The 25,650-nt window shown below is 43.0% G+C and overlaps 1 protein-coding gene and 1 long non-coding RNA gene across 2 annotated transcripts in view; one reads left to right on the top strand and one right to left on the bottom strand.

Annotated features, from left to right (window-relative positions):
* FOXP1 (forkhead box P1) overlaps window positions 1–17,577 on the bottom strand; it is a 615,660-nt gene extending 598,083 nt beyond the window's left edge. Inside the window, exon 1 of the mRNA XM_070455670.1 lies at window positions 17,481–17,577. The gene's annotated coding sequence lies outside the window, so the exon portion shown is untranslated. The remainder of the gene's footprint in view (window positions 1–17,480) is intronic.
* Window positions 17,578–18,223: 646 nt separating this feature from the next.
* Window positions 18,224–20,164, top strand: LOC139031236 (uncharacterized). Its single transcript, XR_011483695.1, has 2 exons — window positions 18,224–18,873; window positions 19,598–20,164. It is a non-coding gene; the product is annotated as an uncharacterized lncRNA (long non-coding RNA).
* The last annotated feature ends 5,486 nt before the right edge of the window (window positions 20,165–25,650 follow it).

Raw genomic sequence — 25,650 nt, 5'->3', positions numbered from 1 at the left:
CTCTTACCAAAGACAGGAAGTGGATGGATATCTTAAGAGAGTACATGGTGACCCGCTTCTGGGTTCAATAAAGAAATATTTGTGATGCGGCTCCTCCAGAACAGTGGGCCATTCTGGGCAAATCGCATTCAATTTCATGCACATCCAAGGGCTCGTTACCTGTGAAGATGAGCATTTGGCCAAAGACAAAAAAAGAGTGCTTTCCTTGCACACAGGCATGGCAGCCATGGTCTCTGTCTAAACTCTCCAGGACAAAGAATCAAATTAAGCCTTAACGCCTGAATTTGGAAACAACTTTTCCTTAGAAAACTTTCTAAAGAAACTCTTTCTTTAGAAACAACCATTGGGCTATCTGAACACTTAAAAAATATTTGGAAAGCTTGGTATTCTAGCCATGGGTCTTCAACTTTCGAATTTTTCTCCATGTCAGAATAGAGAGCAATGTGTAACATACTCTCAAACCCGGAGTGGGCTTTTTAACTCCAGAGACATGGGGCCAGTTCATTTATGAAAGACACCCTGCTTGCTCTCAAGAGGTGTAGCCTCAGAGATAATGTTAAGTGCCGAAGGACAGAGCGGCAACTGCAAACTTGTGTCTCTGGACCAGTGGAGCGGGGCTGAACATCGCCTCCGAGAATGAGAATAAGGCTTTACTCTCTCTCACCCTTCCTAAGGAGCCGGGCAAGTTGGTGCCAAGCTGCCGTATGATTTCATTCTCTGTAATCCACATGGCACGTGGAATACCCACAGCATGCCAGATTATCAGTAAGGTGATAACACTTGTATATTATACCTGCCTGGCACGATTTGAATGGGGCTCCCTCGGGCTGCCTAAAGTTTTGCTTCCTGTTTTCTGCACCTGCACCAATTTCTGAAGCAAATAAAAACATCGGACAAAACCATATTTTAGGAGCTTATTCAAAAGCGAAGCTACCAAACCAATGCAATCAACACAAACCCTAAAACACAACAACAAGGTAATTAACCTGAGGTTCAGACTCACTCCACACAGGCAAAGTATGCCTCCTTCTGGTTTTTGTGATCTTTGCGAAGTTCCACATTTTTTGTCCATCTTAGCTATCCAGTGTGACTTTTAACCAATAAATATAATAATCACAATCATGTATACAGCACTTTCCTATACTTGTCAGACACCATGCATCATATATATATGTATATCTCATTAACCTACAGAACAAATAGATGAGGTAATTTCTATTATATCCTCTCATACACACACACACTCACACACGTTTATGAATTAGAAAGATTAACAGGCTCTAAGTCACCCAACAAGTGTTAAAAAACCTCTTTAAACCCAAGTCTGCCAAACTCCAGAGTCCCTGCCCTTAACCACCAAGCCACAGCGAGACCGACACCCATACGGGATTTGGACACACTGTTAGTCAGCACCACACACCTAGTCAGTATTCTTAGAATTAATCAAACTCTTATCACTAGAGTTAAATGACTTCTGCAGAGGCAGGTTGTTGTTGTTGTATTATTTTAGGTGGGGATTTATATTTCAGTGAATAGACTAACAATGCTTCTGGACAGTTAGTTCTGTGTCATTTTGGGAGGACAGACATTGATAACAGGGAAGGAAAGAAATCAAATCATCCAACAAGGGGCTAGGGGCTGTGGACACCCATGTCTTTGTCACTCTGTCCCTGATGGAGCATTAGGGGTTTTCAAAAAAAGAAAAGAAATAACAGCTTCCTGAACTTCAGACTGCCATTCAACATCACTCAAAGGGAAGCATTCCCTGGAGATGCTAAGAATACAGCAGGCATTAAAGCAATTCCCTATCTGCACCTTTTTAACAGGAACGTACTACTAAGATATTTTGTTCTGCTTTTTATCAATTCATCATATAAAATTCACTGTTTGAGCCTTCACCAAATACACATATTTGGGGTGGAGGGAGGCTGTGTGGCCATGAGAATCTAAGAAGACTCAATAAGAAATTCAAATCAAGAATTGTTCAAGATGACACCTGCCTTCTGGCCTACTGGAAAAATCAATCTGTCAGGTTTTAATTAAGTGTTCAGGCTAGAAAGAAGAGGACACTGCTTATATACTTGGTATACCACCTAGAAGAGTGTTGATAGTCAAAATGCGACTGAAAGCCCTATTTGTAGCAGGAATGGTAACTATGTCTGTAGATGACTCACTTGCTTCTGGGCAGCCATATATTTAGTAAATAGAAGGTGGAACTAGATGAATCCCATAAGCTTAAAAATCCCATAAAGACCTCTGTGAAAAATGACTCTCGGAAATCTAAAAGATGCTGTATCAGAACATCTACCTGAGAATGTGCACAGGTAAGCCAGGGGAACAGGGGATCAGGAAGCAATGCTTTTCCGCCAAGTAGTCATGCTGGGTCAACACAGGAACAGACGAAGGATAATAAACAAGTGAATAAGTGAATGAGTAAACAGATGAACCCATGAGTTAATTCCATGATGGTCAGTGAAAAAAGTTGGTTCTCTACTCTATTCTACACAGTCACTAAAAAATAAGAAAGACACAAACACCCACCCACATCCGCCATCAACCATGATAGATAGCGATCGTGAAAAATTCTGACCAAGCTAGTCTGCATACAGGTGTGGCTGGACAGAGGTGAAACCGCTCTGCCAACATGGTTCACAACCACTCTGGGCAAATTAGTTGGCAAATGTGCAGCCCATTTTCCCCACCTGTTGAGCGCACAGCTAGCTCATTCTCTAACCTCCCTGACAGAGGCGGGGAAACAGGACATGGACAAGGGTGCATGGATTGTTGTTGTGCAGCCCCCAAGTCGTGTCTGACTCTTCGCGACCCCATGGACTGCAGCATGCCAGGCTTCCCTGTCCCTCACCATGAGTGAACCCCTGCGGGACCCTCTGTGATCCCCCCAGGAACTAAACACCAGACACCTTGCCAGGGAAAAATAATAGAGACTATGTAAACACACTCAAATCCCAAACCTGACTATAAAAACCCTGGTGGAGTCTAATGTTTGACCCAAATAAAGTATCATTTCCAGCACCGGTAGTGTAAAAATTAAGGTTGTGGGAAAAGGCAATTCAACAGGCAATCTGAGGAAAAGCCACATAGAAAGGCTACGATGTCCACAGCCTTGGACTATCAGGGGGGCAGGAGCCCCACAGGGGAGCACTCACGGGAACTTAATTTTCCCTTCCTTGCCTCATTCCTTACCATACCTGCGGGTGGGCAAGCCGATGCTCTTCTTTAAGGAAAAAATGCCTGAGCCAGCAACTGCTTCTGAACAAGCATCCTCTCAAAGGCGGTGGACAAACACTGGCAACCCTTGGCTTTCTAAGAAGGCTGCAGTGACATCCCCAGCCTGGTTCCCCAGGTTTTCCTAGCACACATCAAACCTTCCCCAGAAACACACGTGCGCATCATCTCCCTGGGCTCCCAGAGGCAGCCTGTGTTGGCTCCAACAACATCCTCTCAGCATTCGCAGCCCCTCAAACCACCAAGCTACTGTGCCCGAAGGAAGAGGGAAGCACAGCAGAGGCTGGCGGGGACAGAAACACGCGGAAAACTGGAAGCAGCAGGAAGGCATGGGAGGGGACGTTTTAAATCTTCCCAACTTTTAGTTATCTTAGCTTTTAAAGGAAGGAGTGAACTGCCAGGACCAAGTTCTAATAAACCACAAATTCAGATATGAGGACTCACTCTTATTAATAATAAATCATTAACCAAAAATCAAGTGTTTATGACAAGCCAAAAGCTCTGTTAAGTGCTTTGCATACGCTTGCTGATTTATTCCTCCTATCAATCCAAACCCCAGCACCACCATCCCCGCTAAGATACACTGATACCCAAAGACTCAGGTACTCACTCCAGATGCTGAAGCTACCAAGGGGCAGGGGACCTATGCATATTTCAGTAGAGAACAAAAACCACTTAACTCAAGGCAAGACATTCCAGATTCATCCAACTATGTTGAAATTCTACAACTTAGTACAAGAGAAAAAAAAAAATTCTTTTTTCCCCAACCCTGTTGAACTTGAACCACCTTAGAGAAGTTCACTTAATCTCCATCAGTAAGGATGTCCCAATCGAAGCAGAAGTACCACAGGCCACAAAAAAAATTTTGTGTTTTGTGTGGCGTGAACCAACCACATCTCCTGTGACATGGGGCCTGGTTTGCTGCAACTCCTGAAGACAGTCAGTCAACCAATGCCCTTCCAGACAAAATCTGCTTGTTTAATAACTAACATTTTGAGATAAAAACAGGAAAAGAGCAAAATCTCTTTTGTGAGGCTGCGTTCAGATTTTAAGTCCAGCACGCTCTCCCAGGATGAAGCCAAGAGCAAGTGACAATGAAGAGCAATGAAAGTGACAGGGACCAAAGATACAGTCAAAATGGCAAGACTCCAGGAGAAGGGCTAGAGAAGAAAAACAGAATGAAGGGAAAGAAAAGCCAGCAGGCACAGGACTGGCTTCCCTCACAGGACCTTGCAAAACGCCCACACAGAACACCTCGTCCATAGGATCACCAATATTTTACACTCAATGGATCTTACAACCCAGGAAGAGGAATGTGCTTTAACAGGGATTCGCAGCCCAATCTGGATTCACTAATATAGATAAAGCTAAGACTGCTGATTGAGTGCCACAAGAGGGGCTCAGCCTGCCACGCCTGCCTCCTATGTTGCAGGAGAGGAAGCCTTGGTGCAAAAAAGCAAAGCTTTTCAAGACAGTGTATGAATCCCAAACAAGGCCCCTTGCTCCAAAGGGCCCAAACTTTGGTGAAAGCTTTGCTGTTACCATCTTGAAATTCTTCCTATTTCACAAGGACCCCACATTTTAAGTCTGCACTGGGCACCACAGACCGTGCAGCTGGCCTACTCTCCTTTCGTTTGTTCTGTGAATTTCCAAAGGTCTCTTGAGACTTCAGTTTTACTTGTACTTTTTTATAGATTACGTCTCCCTGGCCATTTACACTTCAGGTAACCTGGGCTAGTTGTCACAGATTCCCAAAAGTAAACATTTAATACACAGATCAAGCACGTATTCACCACACCCCTGACTTATGCTCCAAACTGCAAACCAAAATGTGCTCAGTACAACAATCAGAGTCCATGGAAAAGAAAAGATGTCACCAGTGGATTTCATGAACAAATGATGAAACTTGTACATCTGTGACCTTGCAGGGTTGAGAAAATCTGAGCCACTGATTGAAAATCAGTTTCAGATCAACCTAACACTACTTCATTCACAATACACACCTCGAAAACATGCACACACACAGATGTATACAAACACATGGCATATAACACAAGTATTCAGAGAAAATCCTGCAGCTTCAGAGGCCTGTTAAGTATCCTTGGTCTCACAGATGCTACAAACATCAGACACACAGGCTCGTTGTGATGGTGCTGTTCTCAAATGGGGTTTCTTTGCAGACAAAGAAAATACAGATGCATACATTGTAGACCAAGTACAGGCATCCCTAAAAGGCATTTCAGGATCAGTTTCAGACTACCGAAATAAAGCGAGTATTACAATAAAGCAAGTCACACAAATTTTTCAGTCTCCCAGTGCATATCAATGGGATGTCTACACTAGACTGTAGTCTAGTGTGCAATAGCACTCCTGGTGTGAGTCTGAACAAATGCACAATGACATGCACCCACTATCATGGTAACATACAAAGTATTTTTGCTATCCCGAAGTCCTCTGAGCTCTGCCTATTCATCTCTCCCTCTCCCGACAACCACTGATATCTGTATTATCTCCACAGCTTTGCCTTTTTCAGAATGTCATGTAGCTGCAATCACATGGTATACAGCCTTTTCAAAATGGCTTATCCCAGGTGGCTCAGTGGGTAAAAAATCCGCCTGCAATGCAAGAGACACGGGTTCGATCCCTGAGTCGGGAAGATCCCCTGGAGGAGAGAAAGGCAGCCCACTCCAGTATTCTTGCCTGGAGAATTCCACGGAGAGAGCAGCCTGACAGAGTACAGTCCACAGGGTCACAAAGAGTCAGAAAGGACTGAAGCCGCTGAGCCTCACACGCACACATGTATTTCACTTAGTAATATGCATTTAAGGTTCTTTCACATCTCTTTGTGGCTTTCCACTTCATTTCTGTTTAGTGCTGAATCAGCACCAATATACTGAATATTGTCTGAATATACCATAGTTATTATTTATCCATTCACTTACTGAAGGACATCTTGGCAGCTTCCAAGTTTTGGCAACTATGAACAAAGCCACTACAAAGATTTGCCCACAGATTTTTGAGTAGATATAAGTTTTTAAATTGCTCCAAGAAAATATTAAGGAGTGTGACTGCTGGATCACAGAGTAAGTTTAGTTTTATAAGAATCCAACAAATTGTGTTCCAAAGTGATTGTACTATTTTGCATTCCCACAAGCAATGAAAGAGTTTATTTTTAAAAACACTGTTTCTGAGGTATTCATCCTCAGACTCTCCCCAACCCAATGACTCAGGTTCTTTCACATGGCACAATGGAAGTTCAAGAGAAACATTCCATCCTTTTAAGCCTCTCCTCAGCCCCCTAACACACAGTCCTTGGTCAGACTTCTTGGATTTCCCCATTCTGAAGTCAAAGCTGTGCAGTGAGCCAGGCTCTTTGACCACCCATGATCTGAATTACGCACAGGTGTTCAAAAATAGAAGAGGGATCCAGCATAATTAAGAGCATTAAGCAATCATCTCAGCCCAAGGAGGCAGTTGAAGGAAAAAAAGAAGAGTTTGGGCAGCGATTTTAAGAAATAAATTCCACAGCCTTTCACCAAGTTGAAATCTTGGCTTTGGACACAAATAAAAATGAACCTGGCCTGATCTACGCTCCCAGTGGATTCCTGCCAGATCACAAAGCTTGACCCAATTGGCCTGGTTTTCCACCAAGGCCACCGCTGGAAAGGCAGATGGTATGGCTGGTAAGAACCAACAATGGATGGCCAGGACAGTGGAGAGAAAAATGGCAGAACATAACTGGCTAAGACAGAGTGTGTTGGGGGGGGGGGGGGGGTGTCTCTGCTATCAAGAGATCCATTTTTACACTGCATTTTTAAAAAAATAACAGTATGGTTAGGCTTCAATCTGATTGCCTTCTTTTACACACTTCCATCCCCCCTTCCTTACATCCTATAAAACACAGCTAATTACTCTTTCATTTTCTCTCTTATCACTTGGTACTGCTATACAGTAGTAAAAGGACTGCTGACTCTATCCAGAGGATCATGTGTTTTAGGCATAAATGCGTTAGAAACTTGCAACACAGGAAGCAGCGTCTAGGTTTTTCCCTAAGATTTCAGGAACCTGGAAAAAGATGCTAAGTTATAAGGATGACTTCTCCTTAAATAAACTGTTACCAAGTACAATGTTGTCATGAGAAACTTAAAAAAAAAAAAAAATTTAAATTAAAGCCATTGTTTAATGGATAACACTGGCTCTAATGGGCCCTGTATAACACACACCCGTCTTTTAAAAAGTGCGTTGTCCAAACATTCCCCCTTTGTTATATTTTCCTCCATTCCTGAGCGAAACACTATCTACCTTTACACTCACTTTGTTTAACATCCCCAGTCATTTATGCTATTTACTGAGTATCTGATATTCCTAATAAAATGTCAGTACAAATATCCAAGTTGCCTAGGAGGAAAAAAAAAGTTTTCCACCCTTCCCTGGCTGGTCAAGGTAAACATTTCTATGGCCTGAGTCAGTCAGACACACTAACACAAGCGTCTTTTTATCTTTCTTCTGAAATTACAAAAGATCATCATTTTACTCAGCCAGGAACCTAACTAAATCGATACTCTGTACACATCAAAATTAAATATGTTCTCTCTGCTCAAACTGAACAGTGTATTATTTATCACTAATATTTAATGACAAAAAAACCTGATAACTCTCTCTGATTACACCACTGATTTCATCTAGTTCCACATCATCGATTCTTTTGGTCATTAGCATAATCACAGAGAACCAGCTCCAGCTTAGGCAGCAAGTTTGATAAGACAGCTGAAAGGAGACACACACACTTTTAAAAACATGTTCCGATTTTCATCTGAGTATATCTTTATTTGTGTGGCTTTCATACCATTAAAGATGCCAGTCCTTGAAAATATGCAGAAATCACTCTCTACACTGAAGAACAAGGTGCCTGTACCATACATAACAAGCATATGCAGAAGTATAAAGTAGCTGTTAATTAAAAATCACTTTTTAACTTGCTACCCTGCATATGTAACTGTTAAGTTCTAAGCCAAGTCTTTAAAATAAGGAGAAAATGGCTAGGCTCCTTCAAATGAATACCTCATCTGCTTTCCCCCCTTCCCCCTACTCACATATAAGAGATCAGCCTCTTGATTTATTATTTTTTAAAATCAAATTCCCACCAGGGAATGTTTGCCTTTAAAGTGTTTCCCTTTACCCACAAAACAAACAAACAAATAGCAGCAACAAAAACAAAAAACCACTGGCAAATGAAGACATTATGAAGACAGGACCAAGACTGCCAGTTTCAAATCCATCCTACCTTTTCAATGTATGGGACTACAGAATGCTGCTGGGTTTTAAATTCACATGTAAAAAGCTTGTCTTAAATTAATATTCAGCACTTTAAAATGCTCACATGGAAAAATGAATAAACTACAGCCACCTGTATTGACATGGATGAATTTTACCAATGTTCAACAACAACAAAAAATCAACTTAGCAAAGAACACATATAGGAGGATACCACCAATACATAGCTTGAATATGCAAAAGGAAACCCTATATTTGGGGGAATATATGCCTATGTATTAGAAGTATAACGAAAGCCATGGGGCAGAAAAAGTCAGCTGAGAGCAGAGCTTACCTCCAGGGGTAAAGGAAAGAATAAGAACATGCCAGGAAACTTTCCAACCAGGATCAGAAATATGTTCTTTTTGAAGCTGAGCTGCAGGTACATGGGGGCTCGCTGAATTATTTTCTGAATGACATCTTTTTGGTGTCTTACACATTTCATAACAAAAATTGAAATCTGTAAGCATATAGTTTTAAGAGAAATCGCTTTGTATATATCTGCCAGACTGCTTTCCTCAAAAGTTGCTCTCAACTCAAAGATCAAAGTGCTTGAAGCCAAGGCACTGCATTTTATTCCACAATCAGGGCACTTGTTATAATACTACAGCCCCAATATAAAATCCATTTGTACCATTTTCTAAGCGCTTACAACTACTGTAAAGAAGTCTCCCACCTAGGTACTCTGCCATGGGAAAGTACTCTCTGACACAGAGATGATTTCCGTAGCTAGCAAAAGCCACTGTCCTGCTTCTTAATTGAAAACAAAAAAATAATACAGAAATGACATCTCTAAGTAGCTTTTAAATTTTTAGTTGATACAAATACATGCATAGGGAGAGAGAGCTAGAATAACATCTCATGTATGATTCGGGAATACAAGGGTCTGAGGTAAATTTTTTGTCAGGTGGGGCGTTGATTCCCCCACCCTATCCACATTGCCATCCCCATCCCAAAATATTTCAGCCTTGTGCTACCACTGCCTTAAGGACACAAAAGGGAGAAGCAGCCCCAGCCAGCAGGCAGGATGACTTGCTCCTACAAGTGTAAGAATTTGTGTAAGCTTTACCCAAGTTACTACGGTGCGTTTACTGTCAACAGGCATCACACTGCAACAAAAGCCATGATTTAGAAAATAAGGTGAAGACGCTGAAGTGGCTGAACCCTTCCTAAGCCCAGAGAAGGTGGGCAAAACAGCAGGTCTGCAACAACATGCCTGATGAAGCCCATCAGAGAAAGCCCAAGGCTGCACACTGTCCATTTAAATAGACTACCTTCTCGGTAATTACTGGCAGTTGCACGTGGACAGTGATATTCTCCAGAGAGACCTCACCCAATCCCCGGCCCCCCCCTTTTCAAGATTCAACTAGCTTCCTTCCAAATAATTAAACACAGCAAACTTTCTAATAGAAAATCTCTGTAATACATCATTAAAAAGGGTCTGTCATTGATTCCCTTATGACAAATCAGCTAATTACTTAACTTTCTTAAAGAAATGATAAACATCCTTTCAATAAATAAGGCGGAGGGATTTAACATCATGCTGTAGATTTCACCCACTGGTAGCCATAATAGTAAGACCCTGTAGCCTCCACGATGCACCTATTTTTTCAACCAGTCCCGTTTTTCATCTTTTTATAGAAATCCTCTATTCACAGTTAGAGACACTCTAGATTGAAAACTTGGCCCATCAGAGATTGTTTTTTAAGCCCTTCAGGGTCTGAACAAAAATAAAAGAACTCTGTACTACAGGAATATTTCAAATGCCACACAAACCCAGAGTCAAAGCAACTGTGAAGTTCTAAACATAAAAACAATTGCCAACTTTTTTGTATCTATTAAAATCAAGCCACACCCAAAGTCAAATGGAATTTTTTTTTTAGGTGAGGGCATTTTGGAACAACACTTTATTGCTGGGTAACTTCAAAAGGCACATTACTAATACAGATGAAAAATCTCTATACAACTTTTATTTAAATAACTCTTTTGATCTTACTGGAGAGATCTTTAGCTGAAGCCCTGAATATTTAAACAAGCCTCCTTAGCATTTTATCTTCCTTTATCTCATAATCTTGGAGGATGCATTCGTCTTAGGATTCTGCTTGCTTTATTTGTGTGGCACTCTTGGCGAGGTTACTTCCATCAATATTCCTGCAGGCCCTATCACATACAATGAGAGAATTTCCCAAGATGCCTAGGGAAATCAACATACTTATGCCAGCAGAATTAATCTAGTGGGTAAACAGTTCAGATTTTTAAATTAAGACAAAATACGCAGAGAAAAAAACTACAGCAAGCGATCTGACACTAATTGGTAGCTACAACATGACAACGCCCATTCGAAACATGGACGCAAGCAAGGCATAATTTGAAAAGAAATGTCTGGTAGTGAAAACGACTGATGTTCCACATTGTTCCTACCACTCAGCTGAACTGTGAAGCTCTTGTTTTGCCTCCATTTCTCTAAGTATCTAATGTTCCTTTTGGTGCTAGACTCTGAGAAGGAAACTCATATTCCTTTCTTAAGTTTCCTGAAGTCCAAACAGTAAAGTTAAACCCTTAAGGAGAGTTGTAAGCTTTCCTCCAATGCCGATCATTGAGGAGTCCAGCTCTCCCACGATGGAGGGCATCAGAATCATACGGGGAGCATTTCAAAAATGCAAAAGCTGGCACCACCCCCGATATGGCACATCCAGGCGCGCTGTGACGACGTCTGTGTTTGGAATGACAGCTCCGCTGTGATTCCAATCCTTATGCATACTTAAAAACCATCGGCTTTGATTCTTAATAGAAATCCAAACACATTAAAAAGAAAGCAGGTCTCGAGACAAAAACAAAACACTAGTTGGTAAAATCTACATGAAGATAAAGATTTCAGTTTCACAGTGTTTAGGAGAAGAAATTACTTGGTCCATGGGCCTCTGTTTAGTGTGCATCAGAATTACTCCAGGAGAGGTTTGTGAAAAATGTACATCTGCACATCAGTCAGCAAAAATTCTGATTGAAGGATCTGTATTTTAATAAATCTCCCCAAACACATACACACACAGTGTCTGGAAGCAGGTGAACAAGGAACCTCACTTTGAAACATGCTGAGCTTGGATCAACAGCAACCCTCTACCACTTCATATATGAGTACCCGCCTCCATCTCGGGCTCACCTGTCCCCAGGAGAGAAGCCTCCAGCTCCTCTGACAGGTACCACCAGCTCAAGGGAGAGGCTCTGGGACAGAGAAAACTCATGTCAAACTCACATCACTCCATGCCCCCAAGAGCTGTGGTTACTTCCTGGCAGTATGAAGAACACCTTCAAAAGTCTGAGGAACAACACACAGCCCCAGTGTCCTTAGGTCTCTAAGCTCAAAGAACATACCTTAAACACTCCCCTAATTCGCAGACAGGGAACCAGGAGCACGAAAAGTCACATTATGATTCAACTGCAGAGCAGGAGGGAGAAAAGGAAACCTCAGAAATTCTGCTTTTGAGTTGATGCTAAAACTGCTATTCAGTGTCCTAGCTGATAAAGTCGGTGACAAAATCAGCTAAAACCAGAGAGTCTGGCCAACTGTGAATGTCCGCCTAAATTACCACTAATAAATAAATCTGCATCCAAAAATACAGCCTGGGAAAACATCTTTGTCCCATCCTAAGTGAATGTCTCCTATTTCATATGAACAGGAATTCAATAATGCCAAGTTCAGGTCCATTTTTCTCCCCTTAGTAAACTGTCCTCTAACATGCTAACCTCTGAGATCTCCAAACTCTTGAAACAAAAAACAGAATGACATGAGCTTCCTAACCAGTGACTCCTCCATTTCAGGTTTTTGCCTGTATTAGCAGCAGCAGCAGGAAATAAAGCCATCACAGAGGGGTCATGAGTAGAGATAACTAAACAGTAAACAGAATATTTGAAAACAACTTTGTACATGTTTATGCTCCTTTATTTTAAAAAAATCTATTTTATTAAAATTGTCATTTGGAACAAAGTACAATTAGCTTTGCACAGGACCTGCCGAGATGTTCTGGAACACACCAGACATATGTAAATATTTCGTGATATCTGTTCCAACTGAGTAGACCTGTCAAGACATTTACAGGATTTGACACTACTTCTGACTTTAATTAAATTTCTGACCAGATACTTTAATGCAATTTAAATAGATTATTAGTTGTCAGGATCTAATATAAATTTTGTTTATGATTTAGCTACTTTAAGTACTCTGATTGAATAAACTATTTAACCCCACGAGTCCACAGCTTCAAGCATTAAAATGAGGCCACTAAAAAGCCTCCACTGCCCTTTGCACTCTCCCAGGAATCTTAAATTACTACAACCTAACGGCAAATACTGAGGCACCAAAGTGAGCCCCTCCCCCACTTTTTTAAAAGCAAAGACCTTGCAGATGGTAATACAGAAAAACCCATGTATGCTTATTCAAGTTCCAGATTTTTTCTTCCAGGCAGCCCGTTCTCCCAGTGGCTGGCTAGGTAGGAAATGTTTTTCTCACTTTCAATCCCATAAAAATCACTACCAAACACCTGTTGTGCACAAGGCAGGGCATGTATTAAAAACGGGCGTCAGGGGAGTTCAAAAAGAAAAACAAGTCTTGCAGAGACATCCTCAAGCTAATCTGGCTAAGAGATTTTCAAGACTGGGTAAAACAGTGCGAGAAAAAGGATGCAGCTTCTGGCACAACCTTCTCGTGAACAGGAGCAGACTCCTAAACAAGGCCCGAAAAGTGCCTCAGTACCAACTGCCTGTAATTAACAAAAATAATTTATTAAAGAAACAAAGAACACTGTCTAATTGTCTTCCCTGGCTGCCATGCACTTTACCCCAATGTACTTCCTCTTTCCAGAATACCAGCCTTGGAGCCATTACTGCAAGAACATTATCTATGGGATGCAAAACCAAAGCACTTCTTGAAATCAAACGTTCCTTACAGCATTTATTTTTAGGTTGGCAGCACAAGCCAAATCTGCTTAATTTCCATTAACTACATCATCACGTGCACATTGAAATAAACTACGTGGGTCCAGAGGGGTGGATTAAGTGCCATGCATAAGACACCCCATATTTGGCCAGGTTTTCCTTTGTTTCAGGAATTTGTCTCCTCTCATGGCCTGCTGATGTTCTAGCTTTCAGCACCTCTAACCTTAATTCAGCCAAGCACCAAGGAAGAGAAAGATTTTTAAAAATCAGTTTAAGACGGCTCCTCGGATAGCACACGTATGGTAAAGTGACACAGATCAGTGCAACAAGGCACGGGAAAGATTGTCTAGAAAATTACACCAACCCAATTGCAAACTTAACTTGGCTTGCTGGCCTGAGTTACAAACTCAGTGTTTGATCACCCGGTGGGCTGACTACCATCAACTAAGAAGAAAAAAAAATCCCACAAATGGTAAAAGTCTATGCTGGCTCACATGTAAAGTTCACCTGTCTATTCAGCAGATGCCTCTCTTAAGGTTGCTTTCTTTAAAAAACAAACCTCTACTTGCTGGAGACCTTCATATACACTCAGTCCAAAATCATACTTAAAAATAAAAAAAAACAATACTGCTGGCTTAGCAAAAATGGCATTACTATGAAGGAATTCTATAAAGGGACTATGACACCTAACAGGATAAGAAAGAAAAAGAAAAAAGCCCTAAGCAAAAAAATTTCTTCGAAAAACAAAAATACCACCTGTGCAAATCTAGCTCTGCTCTGGAAACCTCTTTTCAGCCTCAGAGAAACAGCCCATGCCCCGTGCCTTGAAGTTGCAATTAAATTGTAGTAATTTAAGATTATCGGGCGAGCAAAGGGCAGTGGGAGCTCTTTGGAGGGCTTGCCTCCCCACTTAATGCTCTTCAGTCAGGGGTTAAATGAGTTTCTTTAATGTAAGTACCTTAAAGTAACTGAATCATAAACAAAATTTATACTATTTTCTGACAGCCTGCAATCTATTTAAATTTTATTAACGGGTGCCTAAAATTATTTTTAAAAGACAGAACCCTTGCAAGGCCCTGTAAATATTCTTGGCATACCCACTGAAAAGTAATCAAGACTTTATAATACCTAAATGGAACATACATACATTTTGGGGATGCAGATTCTTTACAAGATAACATTTTAAAAGTGAGTTTGCATCTTAAGTAAAACCTGAAAACCAAATCAACAGCACAATAAGGTTGGCTGCAAAGAGGAAGCTGGGTTCAAAAGAAGTTGTCACATCTGTTCTATTCTCCTTTCTCTTCCTTTATGTTGGCATTGCTGTGGTAGAAATATATTTGTTGAGGAAATATCACAATTCTTCTGTTAATTTAAACAACTGCTGAGAACAGACACAGCCTTCAATAGAGCCTACAAATGCAAATATACAAGGCTGGGGGTAGAGTCTTAAGAGAAACAGGCAAAGAGTCAGTAACAGAAAACCATGCCCAGGCTCAATATTAACCCAGTTAACTTTTGTTATTGTTGGTACAAATGATTTAACTAGAAAATATTTATAGCTTTTCAAAAAACATTACATATTGCAGAAAATTGCCTAATAGCATCCATGTGTATGTTTAACTCACATTGTTTAATGATACAATAAAAGGTATATCCAATAAAAGCTACAAACTTTGAAACATGTTGGGCACTCTGGTTATGAAACTCTGACTTAAAAAAACACAAAGTGCTTACTATGTGATCAACATTTGTTCATTACAAATGCAATCCTTAAACAACAATTTTTTTATCCTTCTCTATGTGTTTTATTTGTCCTTTACCCCACTTTGCTCTACCTAATTAAAATGATATTTAATTTGGGTATAGCCTATACCTAAAAAGTGTTACACAGTTTATACTCCAGGATTTAAATATAAACACAAAATCTTTGAGATGTCTCCAGCAACACAACCCCCTTAATTTGAGGCTGTTAATCTAAAAAGTTGATGTTTCTTTCATTATACTTTGATAAACTTGTGAAAACAAAATGCTAAAGTAATTACTGTTACTACTCCCTTTAAAAATGTAAAGCAGTTAAATTTTCCTAGACAACAAGCAAGGACAAGTTACAGAGAACTTGAATAAAAGTAGCAACGTGGTCATGTTGAATGTCAATCTAAAAAAAGAGGTTATGTCTAATCTGGAGAATGCTCCCTCTCGCCTTTTTAAATTCCAAGAGTGGGCTGACACAAAACTTCATCACCAGGATTTTCTTCTTTTTTTTTTTTTGAGCTTCACATCAGATTTAAACCCTCACATACAAAACCTTGGCTTCCCTGACAAGGCAGATCTTCTAAACTTGATGTGAGAAAATGTTATCTAACTCTAGTGTAGGAGTCTAATGTTGGTAAAAAAGAATTCCACTGCACAGTTCTGGGTAGCAAGACTGCCTCTGGAAGACTTAATAGCCTTTTAATGCCCTTTTGGGTATGTCTTGTTCATAAATAAGAATGCATTATAAAAATAACAACTTGTTTACCTACTCAGCATCTGTAAGGAACTCAGATCCTGCCTGGAGAGGGGCTGAATATTTCCTTCCAAGCGAGGCTTTGCTTGGACAACAAAGATCAGCATTTGCAATAGTCCATTTCTGCATTAGTCAATATACAGCTTTGCTGCTAGATCGAATAGTCCAGGGTTCTTCGTGTAGAGCTCCTGACAACAACCCAGCAGCAGTTCTGTTTGATCTCTCCTGCTTCCTTAATTTGGGTTGTCAAGGTTCAGCAGTTGGAGGCTGTTTACTTTACTTTTTCAAAAAAAAAAAAAAAACTGATCCCCCCCCCCCATACAATGACTAATCCAAAGTCTAAGGAGGGTGTGGGGGAAAGGGGGGAGGGATGCAGCTAGTGACAAGATGTTAAACATCCCCCCTCCTTGCAGTGAGATTTTAGCTAACACCTTTTAATGGTAACTGGTTGAGTTCCTTTTTATATTTTTAATACTCTTTAATTATATGACGTTTCAAGCACGAAAGTCAGAGACAGAAAGGACTCATTCCCAACCTCTGAAACTGTGAGCCCAATTTTAATTTACTGGCCTCAAAGAGATGGGTATTTTTCACTTAACAGAATCAAAACTCTAGTGGAATTCTCAAAAGATTTGATACATTTGTCTCTGGAACCGAAAATAACAGGAACTTCTGTGTCTCTGTTATACAGGATAACCCTTGATAGAAAATACCAGAACTCTTACCATTTCTCTTCAAATTCTAGTTAAGCTATTTCCCTAAATTGATTCTCACTGTGGAAGCAACATGTAAGGTGAAAAACTGGAGATATTCTTCAATATATTTTCGGCAGGAGAAAAATCTCTTAACTATCCCTTAGGTTTTTTCAATTCAGCTATTGTGCAAGCCCTAAATCCTGAAGCCTACGACAACTAAAGGTATAGTGTAGACAGTTTCAATGTATAGACTCCTTTCAGAGGGAATACAGAACGGCCCTCCAACATTCCAATCTACAGAACAGTAACAAAAAGGGAAATCCAAACTTGGAAAATACCTGTGACCAGACACGAGAGCAACACCAGCCCCTCCTAAGTGGGCTGGAAAAGCTCAAATGCAACCAAATGAAATGTTTATATTAATTTCATTATTCTGTCCAAGCCTCGAAGGTAGGGGGCGGGGGGTGCACAGAGGGACAAATAAGTTTCATTTCGGGTTTTCTGGTTGAGCAAAAGAAAAGGAATTAAAACGAACGCGTAGGATGAGCCTAGACTAAATCAATACACTTTGTAATCAGCCCGGCAAGGGTATTTGGACACAATGACTTGGAAATAATTAATAGTTAAAAAGGGGGGGCGGGAGAAGGGTGAGAAGGGGAGCGAGGGATGTCATCATATTTTATCAGAGCACTTTATACTCCACGCTAAACTTTGATCTCTAGATTTTCGGATTTTGGAAAGAAAAGGGGGAAAAGGGAGAAAGTCCAATATTTCGAAGCACCTACCGGCTTGAGGACAGGCGCATTCCTGGCTCCGGCGCCAGATCGCTGCGCTCGCGCCGCCCATGCTGAGGCTTTGGGCACAGAGAACCCCCGGGCGCAACCCAAAGCTCTAGGGTGTCCCTAGACCCTGCGCACCCGCCCGCGGCCGCAGCCGCCTCGACTTACCCGCGGAGACTCGGGAGGGAGTGGGAGCGCCGCCTTCACGCCTGCGGAGGAGGCGCCGGCAGCACCATGGTCCCCAGCGCCGCTGCCGCTGCCCCTGGCCCGCTTGCTCGCCACACGCTCTCTTCCTCTTGCAAACTTTCGGGTTCTGCGGTCGACAAGAAACCGGGGTGACCGTCAGCAAGTCTTCTCGGTGCAGGTTGGGGGAAATGGAGTGGGGCGGGATAGATGAGTAAGCTGGGGGGCCAAGGCTGAGAAGGCGTCGGGCCCGAAGGACCCACAAGCGCGCGTGGAGGGAAGAGAGGATGTGGCTCAGGGACTCCTGCAAGGATCCCGAGACAGGGAAACGGACGGAGCCAAAGTCTCAGCACCTTACCCGGGATCTTACAAACTTGCAACAACAAAAAAGGAGGGGGGAGGAAAGGGGGAGGGGTGGGATCGGGATAAGATCGCAGTCGCAAGGTTTGGAGTTACAACTGTTTATTTAGTCCTTATTCTAACAGGGGGCGGGAGCTGCGAGGCACTGGGGGGCGATGGGGGAGTGGGGGTTGCAGGCAGCGATTTCTTAGCAAACACTTGGGGGGGGGGGGCATGAGACTTTGTTTCTGGGCGCGAAGCTCCCTTGCGCCCGCCTGTGTCACCGCCAGTCTCCAGGGACCAAGGTGGAACTCACAACAGGTGGGGAGGGGGACTAGCCTAGGGCCAAAAAGGAGAAGGAATCAAAGTTTCCAAGCGTAGCAGCGTCTGGGAAGGAGGGGGGCGGAAGGCGGGGGCGAGGGGAGGCGGAGGCAGTGAATGACCGCGACCCCGCGGCAACTGGCAAACCCCTCGGCTCCCGGCACCGCCACCTCGGTCCCCACCCGAGGCGCACGGCCGCCCGGCTTGCGGGCTGGCTCAGCTGAATCCTCTTTGCGGGCACGAATGGAGCGCCGGGAGCTCGGGAAGAAGGCGGCGCGCAGACGAGGAACAGAGAGCCATCGGCTGCCGGGACACCGCCAAAGGGACGCGGCGACTCGCGCACGTCTTAGGACATATCGAGGCTTGGGAAATCCCCTCCACCCCCGTTCTTAAGAGGGGAGTACACCCAGAAAGTGCATGTGATGGAGTGGAGAGGAATCCGCGCGCGGCGACTACCCGCAGCGCACCCTGCTCCCACTCTCACTCGCGGAGCTGGCCACGGCAGTCGCGGATCCCTGGCAGGGAGGCTGAGTTCACTGGGCCGAGCGCGTGAGGGGTACGTGTCTAGCTGAAGGTGCGCGGGTATGTGTTTGAGTTTTCTGGGCTCCGGGGTGCGACAGAGGAGTGCCCCCGCCATCGAGGTCGGGACATGGCTTGCGCAGCACTAGAGACGGCCCCAGCCGCGGGGCCTAGGGCGCGGACGTCCCCAGTCATTCCGCTGAGGCCCACGGAGCAGCCCCAGGGCACAGAGGGGAAAACACTAGCAGTTGAGCGAAGGGGAAAAGTTTGCTCCAAGTCCAAACTTTGGGCTCAAGAAGCACCCAGCAGCGCGCCCCCCTCCCGCCGTGGACCTGACCCCGGGCCCTGCGCCCCGCCGGCATTTACTCGGCAGGCACCCCAACAACGGACACCAAAGTTACGCCAGGCCGCCTGGGCTTATCGATTTCTCTCCCCACAGCGACTGCAGAACGCGTGAAGGGGCCGAGGGGAAGGCGAGATTGCCTCCTTGCTGCTGCCTTCGCCACCCCACCCCCCATTTGACTTATGGAAATACACCCGAGAGAGCAGTGCCCCAGGAAACCCCTCCACCCCCGAGGCGACTCACAGCCCCCACCCACCCTAGAGCCTGGCCCTGACCCTGGGAAGAGAGAGGCTGCCTCTGGGGAGGGCTGGGGGAGATGCACGTGGAGCCGGGAGATGAAAAGTAGATTTTTTTCTTTTTCTTTTCTTTTTCTTTCTTTCTTTTTTTTTTTTTTGGTTGTTGTTGTTGTTGTTTAAAGTGGTCGGAGACAAGGCAGGAGGCGGCTTGGGAAAAAGTGGAGCAGAAATGGAAAAATACAAACTCACCCGCTGCAAATGGTCTCTCGGTGCAAACTAAGGTGTTTTCGGGCCTTTCCCCGAGCGCGCCCACTCCCGCCCGCGCGCGCACCCCCGCAAACACACTCACTTGGTCACACACGCACGCGCGCGCATATACACACACACACAGACACACACGCGCACACACACGCACTCCCGGGCGAGGGCCGGGCCGAGCGAGTACAGCATGAAACCGCCACACAATAAATAACAATAGATTCCTCCGCTCCGGACTAGCTTCCCCGAGCCCAGCTAGCGCCAGTGGCGGCGGCGGCCACAGAGGCGCGGACGGCGTCGGGCCGGGGGCTTTCCCCAGCCTGCTCCCACCCCTGGCATCCAGCCTGGGCCCCTTCTCCACCTCACGCGCCCACAAACCACCCCCGGGCTTGAGCCTGCTCACCCTCCTTCCCCAAGCCACTTAGGCGCTGGTGCCCGCCCCCACCCCCGGAACAAATAAATAAATAAGGCGCGCGCGAGGCCAACACGTCGCGGAGGGAGATGTTGTTATTTTTTGCTGTTGTGCGTCCCTGACGTCACATCCACCTGCTGGGTAAACAACAAGGCTTGCAGCAAAAAAAAAAAAAAAAAAAAAATCGCAGTTGCCAAAGCAGGCCTGGGGGAGGTGGGAATTGGGGGCAAAGGGAACAGGGAGGTGGGAGTGAGGGGCGTCCGGGCTGGATGGGGGAGAGGGAGGCCGAGCCTGCAGATCCGAGAGAGGAGGGCCACGCCAGAGCAGTCCCTGGCCAAAGAGGAATCAGGCAAGAAAGACCTGGAAAACAAGGGACATGGGGGAGGGGGATTCCTCAGAAGAAGGGGAAAGGGGGGCCCATTCAGACACTGGGGGGGGAAACGAGAGGAAGAGTGTTAGCAACTAGGGCCGAAGATGGTAACGCGATGGCTATCTGCTTGGTTTCTGAGCTAAAAATACAGAAGGAAGAGGAGAGGATAGACAGGGATGTGAGTTTCCTCCAGTTAAAAGTGAAAGTGTTTTGCCATCAGTGACAGTTGAAGGAGGGGGAGGTGGGGTGGTGTTTTCAACCCCCTTTCTCCTTCTCTCCCGTCCTCCCTCGGTCTCTCCTCTTTCTTTCTGTACTTTGTCCAATGAAAGAAGGCGAGTTCGGAAGGTGAAAGTTCAGCAGAAGGACAAACCCCTGTTTGCAAGAAAGAGAAACCAGCCAGCGAGGGGTTTTTCCCCCTGTATTTCTGAAGCAGGAGAGTGTAATGTGGGACGCTTCCTTGTCAGAGTCACTGCAGGAATGTGTAGTTAGATCCACTTCAGGCGAAAGTGGCTGCGTTGGGAGCTGTGTTCTTGCCACGGTTTCTCTTAGGAAAACGCCCAGGGGGCTAGAATGTCAATCAGTTGTTTAACACAAATTACCTTCTCTCCCAGAGATCAGTCACATGTAAAAAGCTTTGTCCAATTCTTTGAAAAGGTGAGACTCTTTTTCTTTTTGTTGCTTTGAAGTTTGGTGAAATTTAGAAATTTGAAGGAGTAAATTAGGAGCCTGGATTAAATATTTTGAAATATACATGTACAAAACAAAAGACACAAACATTTCTTTCACTATCATCAATACAAATAGAGAAGGAAGATGACTTTCTGTTTCCACACTGACTTGGAAAGATACATGGCTGTATGGTTTGTTATTGTTTTTAACAGAAATAATTTTTTCAGACTCTTAACCCCAGATGCTGCTAACATACCAGCATTTTCAGCCACTGGTTGGGTGGTATAGCAGGATAACTCTTTATGAGAATATATTGACAGCCGTCCTGTGGATTCCTACAAAGTACTTGGGAGGTGAGGAGACAATGGGGAAGGGGGGGAGACCTGGTGGAGAGCATACTTATCCCTCTGGTCTTTAGCCTGGCACAGTTGTACACAACCAATATTCTGAAAAAGAGTTATTATCAATTTTTTGGATACTGTCTTTATACAGATACTTTTAAACATTCATTTACTGAAGAATTCTAAATCTCAATTTCAATAACAGCATAAGACTACCATTTTAAAATTGTATCTGTTTTGCAAGTAAATAAAAAGCATTCACTCATGCAACAGAATAAAGCCAGAGACAGGGAGACCACGCTAAGTAATTACAACACAGTAGAATTCTTGTTGAATGCATGCTGTGTAAGATTCTAGGCTATCCAGGCAAAACCATCCATCAGATCTTTAGACTAGAATTGAGATAAAGAAAATGTGTTTGAGTTCCTGCAGCACTTCCTAGCTTCCTAGAGGCTAGAGTTGTGTTCTTTGACTCAAGACATTAAGACATGGCACACCTACTATGTTCTAGTAGGCACTGAGGGACGCAAAAATAAATACAATTTCTGCCCTTGAGGAGCTCACAGTCTACATCTGTCAGTAACAACATCTAATATTTATTGAATCCTTACCATGAACTAGACAATTATATAAAAGCTTTGTCTTCTCAGTTAACACTATGAACAACTCTTTACCACCCATTACCATCTCTGGAAATTCCATATGCTGAATTCACATGGAAGTAAATGGAAATCTACAAAGTAGCCAGTCTATGGAGGGTTGTTGGCTGGGGGTGTGATGATGTTTTTCATTTCTACAGTGTTTATGCCAGATATAACATGTTATGGTATATGTTGGGTCACAAAATTATAACTCAGGGGAATAGCAATGTATCTCAATGTGACAAATTTATTCATCATCTCTAAAGAACAGTTCATGCTCTGATCTTGTTTTCAGGTCAGATAATGAGTTTTTTTTTTTTTCAAAACAATTATTAGCATTGTCATACTAAAGAAGATGTTTAGGTTGCCAGCGATCTTATTCTCCATTTTAAGTTTCTTACATTCGCTTGAAAGTGGGGGTCAAAATCAGGCTGGCAACAAGTTTTGCAGACAAAAGGAAATCCTGGCTGTAAATCCCATGATATATTGTAACCAATTTTGTAATAATACTGTCTAATGTGCTGCCGTATTAAAGACTTCCATGCCCATTTGGCTTGCATTAGAGGGAAACTTAACTGCAGTTTAACATATAGTTCATTTTCAACACTGTCACGTTACATTCATAAGGAGCACATTTTAATTTCTTTATCAGTAATCAACTAGAAGTTTCTTTTTGTTAAATTAAAGCAAGAAGGGTTTTTAAATAAAGGGCATGGGGGTAGGACGCCACCTTTTGGTGGTAAAACAAATAGAAATTCCTTTTTAAAACAGATGTTCCTGACATAATTTCATTTTTAATTATACTAAGGCAAAGGTGCTTGTCCCCATTTTGTTATATTTTAAGTAATAGGAAAAAACTGTAAATTCCAAATCAGCAAACTATAGTTAATTGCAGCCAAAATTTCCCCAATGGCATCAGAACATTTGAGTGCCTTGTCGCATACTGTTCATTGTATGTAACACCAACTTTGTTCTGCAAATACTGTCAATGAATATATGCACATTTTTAGGGAACAGAAACTTGTGTGGACATCAACCAGTCAATGAGATACCGGAATCTCTTTTAAGTTTAGAATTAAACAGAAACTTTAAAATCACCTAATTCAGTGTTTCTTTAACTACACTCACCATCTTCCTAATTTCACCATATCTACATAATAGTTATTGAATAACTAATATTCTGCACTCACTGAAGTACAGTTATTATAACTATACTAAATATTTTTCTGTAAAGCAACCAACTTTTATTTTTCTATTACTACATTAAGTGGGAAATCATATTTCCCAGTCTCCATAAATTAAAAACAATCACAGTAAAGACAAATTCGCTGACTTTTCTTTGTTAGAAAGAAAAAGAGGTCAAAAAAACTAAAATTAAAAAAAATTTAAACAGAAAAGTGACAAGTCCTGGAAAATGTTAATGAGTGTCAACAGAGAATAGTTTTCTTTTTGATGCTGCTGATGTTGTTTGAACAACCAGAAAGAACTGAAAGTGACTGCCAAAGAAGTATAGTTCTCAATATGTGACTCAATGTTATCTAATGCCATCCCAGTAATAAGGCTCCTGCACTCTGAGAAATAGGCATAACCAAGTATGTATATCAAATTACAGATTAGGAAGCTGAAACCCAGGGAGGTGACATTGCCCTCCAAGGCCAAATAATTGGTGAGTGGCTAAACAAGGATTAGAAACCAGGTGTCCTGGCTCCTTTTGTATTCCCATCTCATACTCTTCACTTTACCAAAGAGATGTGCCACCCCTCCTCAGAAATCACTTAACCTTCTCACAAATAGCCATTTATAAACAGGACAACTGAGACCAGAGAGTCAAAATCAAGATCCCCCGCTTACCTTCTCCCTCTCCCCTACCCTAGGTGTGGCAGACATCCAGGTACTGGTAAACACCGTTTAGAAAGGAGGGAAGGGGAGAAAGGGAGGAGAAGAGGGACATGGGGAAAGGGGAAAGGTTAGTAAAAGTGTTCAGAATACTCTAAAGAAGGCGTATACTCCTAAGTTTCCTTCCAAGAAGAGAAAAATGGCTAATGAAAATCACATGTTTCACAGCAAGAGGCAAAAGAAGTGTGTTCTGTGCTGTGATGTGGCTCTGTGTCCATACCAAAAACCAGAGGATCTCCGTTTTTAAAGCACGGGAAGTATTTGGCACCAAAAACAAGTTTAAAAATAAAGTACGGTTGGCACTCAGTACCCACTGGTTCTGTATCCACCTATTCAACCCACGGGTTAGTGGGTGCTGCCGCTTGTATCTGGGGATGCAGAACCAGCCCCTAGGGAGGATGTACTGTAAGGGACTTGAGCCTCCACCTAACTTGGGTATCTGAGCAAGGTCCTGGAACCAGTCTCCTCAGATACTGAGGGACCCCTTTATACAACACGATCAGGCATTCTGAAACAAACCACATTTGATAACTGAATGGCTTGAAAAACTAGTCAAGCAATGGTAAAACAGCCCAGCTTTCAAAGGGGCTTCCCCAATGCCAAAACCTGTTAAGAGGCTCAGCATTCAAACCAGAGACAATAGGGCATTTTCTGAGGTTTTAATCACAGAGAGGGGCTTTAGTTACAGAGATTGTATTTCCTGTTTTCTTTTAAGGGTATAGTTCAATAAATGTAAATAAACATGGCCTGTAAATATTTTTTTTATGGTTTTTTTTTTAAATTGGTGCTTGTGAAAGAAGTTGTTGATATGCACAATGAAGTATTTGGCCAAGTACCTCCACTCCAAAAAGCTGTTCTGATCCCTTAAGCCGTGAACATACAGAGTGCAACATGTTGATAATCTGGAGATTCTTAAAGGGAGTATGAGCAGCTTGATCCTACCTACCACAGGTACAAGAACAATCTACAGCCTTGCTATGCAAAATGAGATGTGCTGGCCTGCAGCATGGGCAATGCACCTGGCAATGTGTTGAAAAGGCAAAATTAGGGACTTCCCTGGTGGTCCAGCAGCTAAGACTCCATGGTCCCAATGCAGGGGACCCAGGTTCAATCCCTGGTCAGGGAACTACATCCCACATGTCACAACTGAAGATCCTCAGGCTGCAACTAAGACCTGGTGCAGCCAAATAAGTACATAAATGTTTTTGTTTTTAAGGCAGAATCACAGCCCAGTCCCTAGACCTACTGAACCAACATCTGCATGTTAACAAAGCTGGCCAGGTACATCTCACACTAAAGTTTGAGAAACACAAATCTGCACTGCACATGGCCTCTTCCAAAACAGGCACCATCTCAACAACTTTAACACCTTCAACTACTTGACAGATAGTTCTGTAAGTTGTCCGCCATACCTGGTTCTCCAAGCTAGCGTCTTTTGTAAACTTTGTTGAGTTCTTGTGTTTCAACCACTTGCAAAGTTAAGCCAGTAAGTCACCTATGTAAACCATGATTAACTCCTCTAACATTAATAGCAGGATGACTTCTCTCTTCTGTTACCCCAAGGAGACTGCTAATTGCCCTCCAATTGTTTACCTTTGTATTGTTTTATGAGTGCTCAGAGAAAGATGGAAGATATTCCCTACCAGGC

Source organism: Odocoileus virginianus, chromosome 26 (assembly GCF_023699985.2).
Source record: "Odocoileus virginianus isolate 20LAN1187 ecotype Illinois chromosome 26, Ovbor_1.2, whole genome shotgun sequence".
In the NCBI taxonomy this organism is placed as follows: domain Eukaryota; kingdom Metazoa; phylum Chordata; class Mammalia; order Artiodactyla; family Cervidae; genus Odocoileus; species Odocoileus virginianus.
This window is presented reverse-complemented; position numbering and strand designations above follow the sequence as displayed.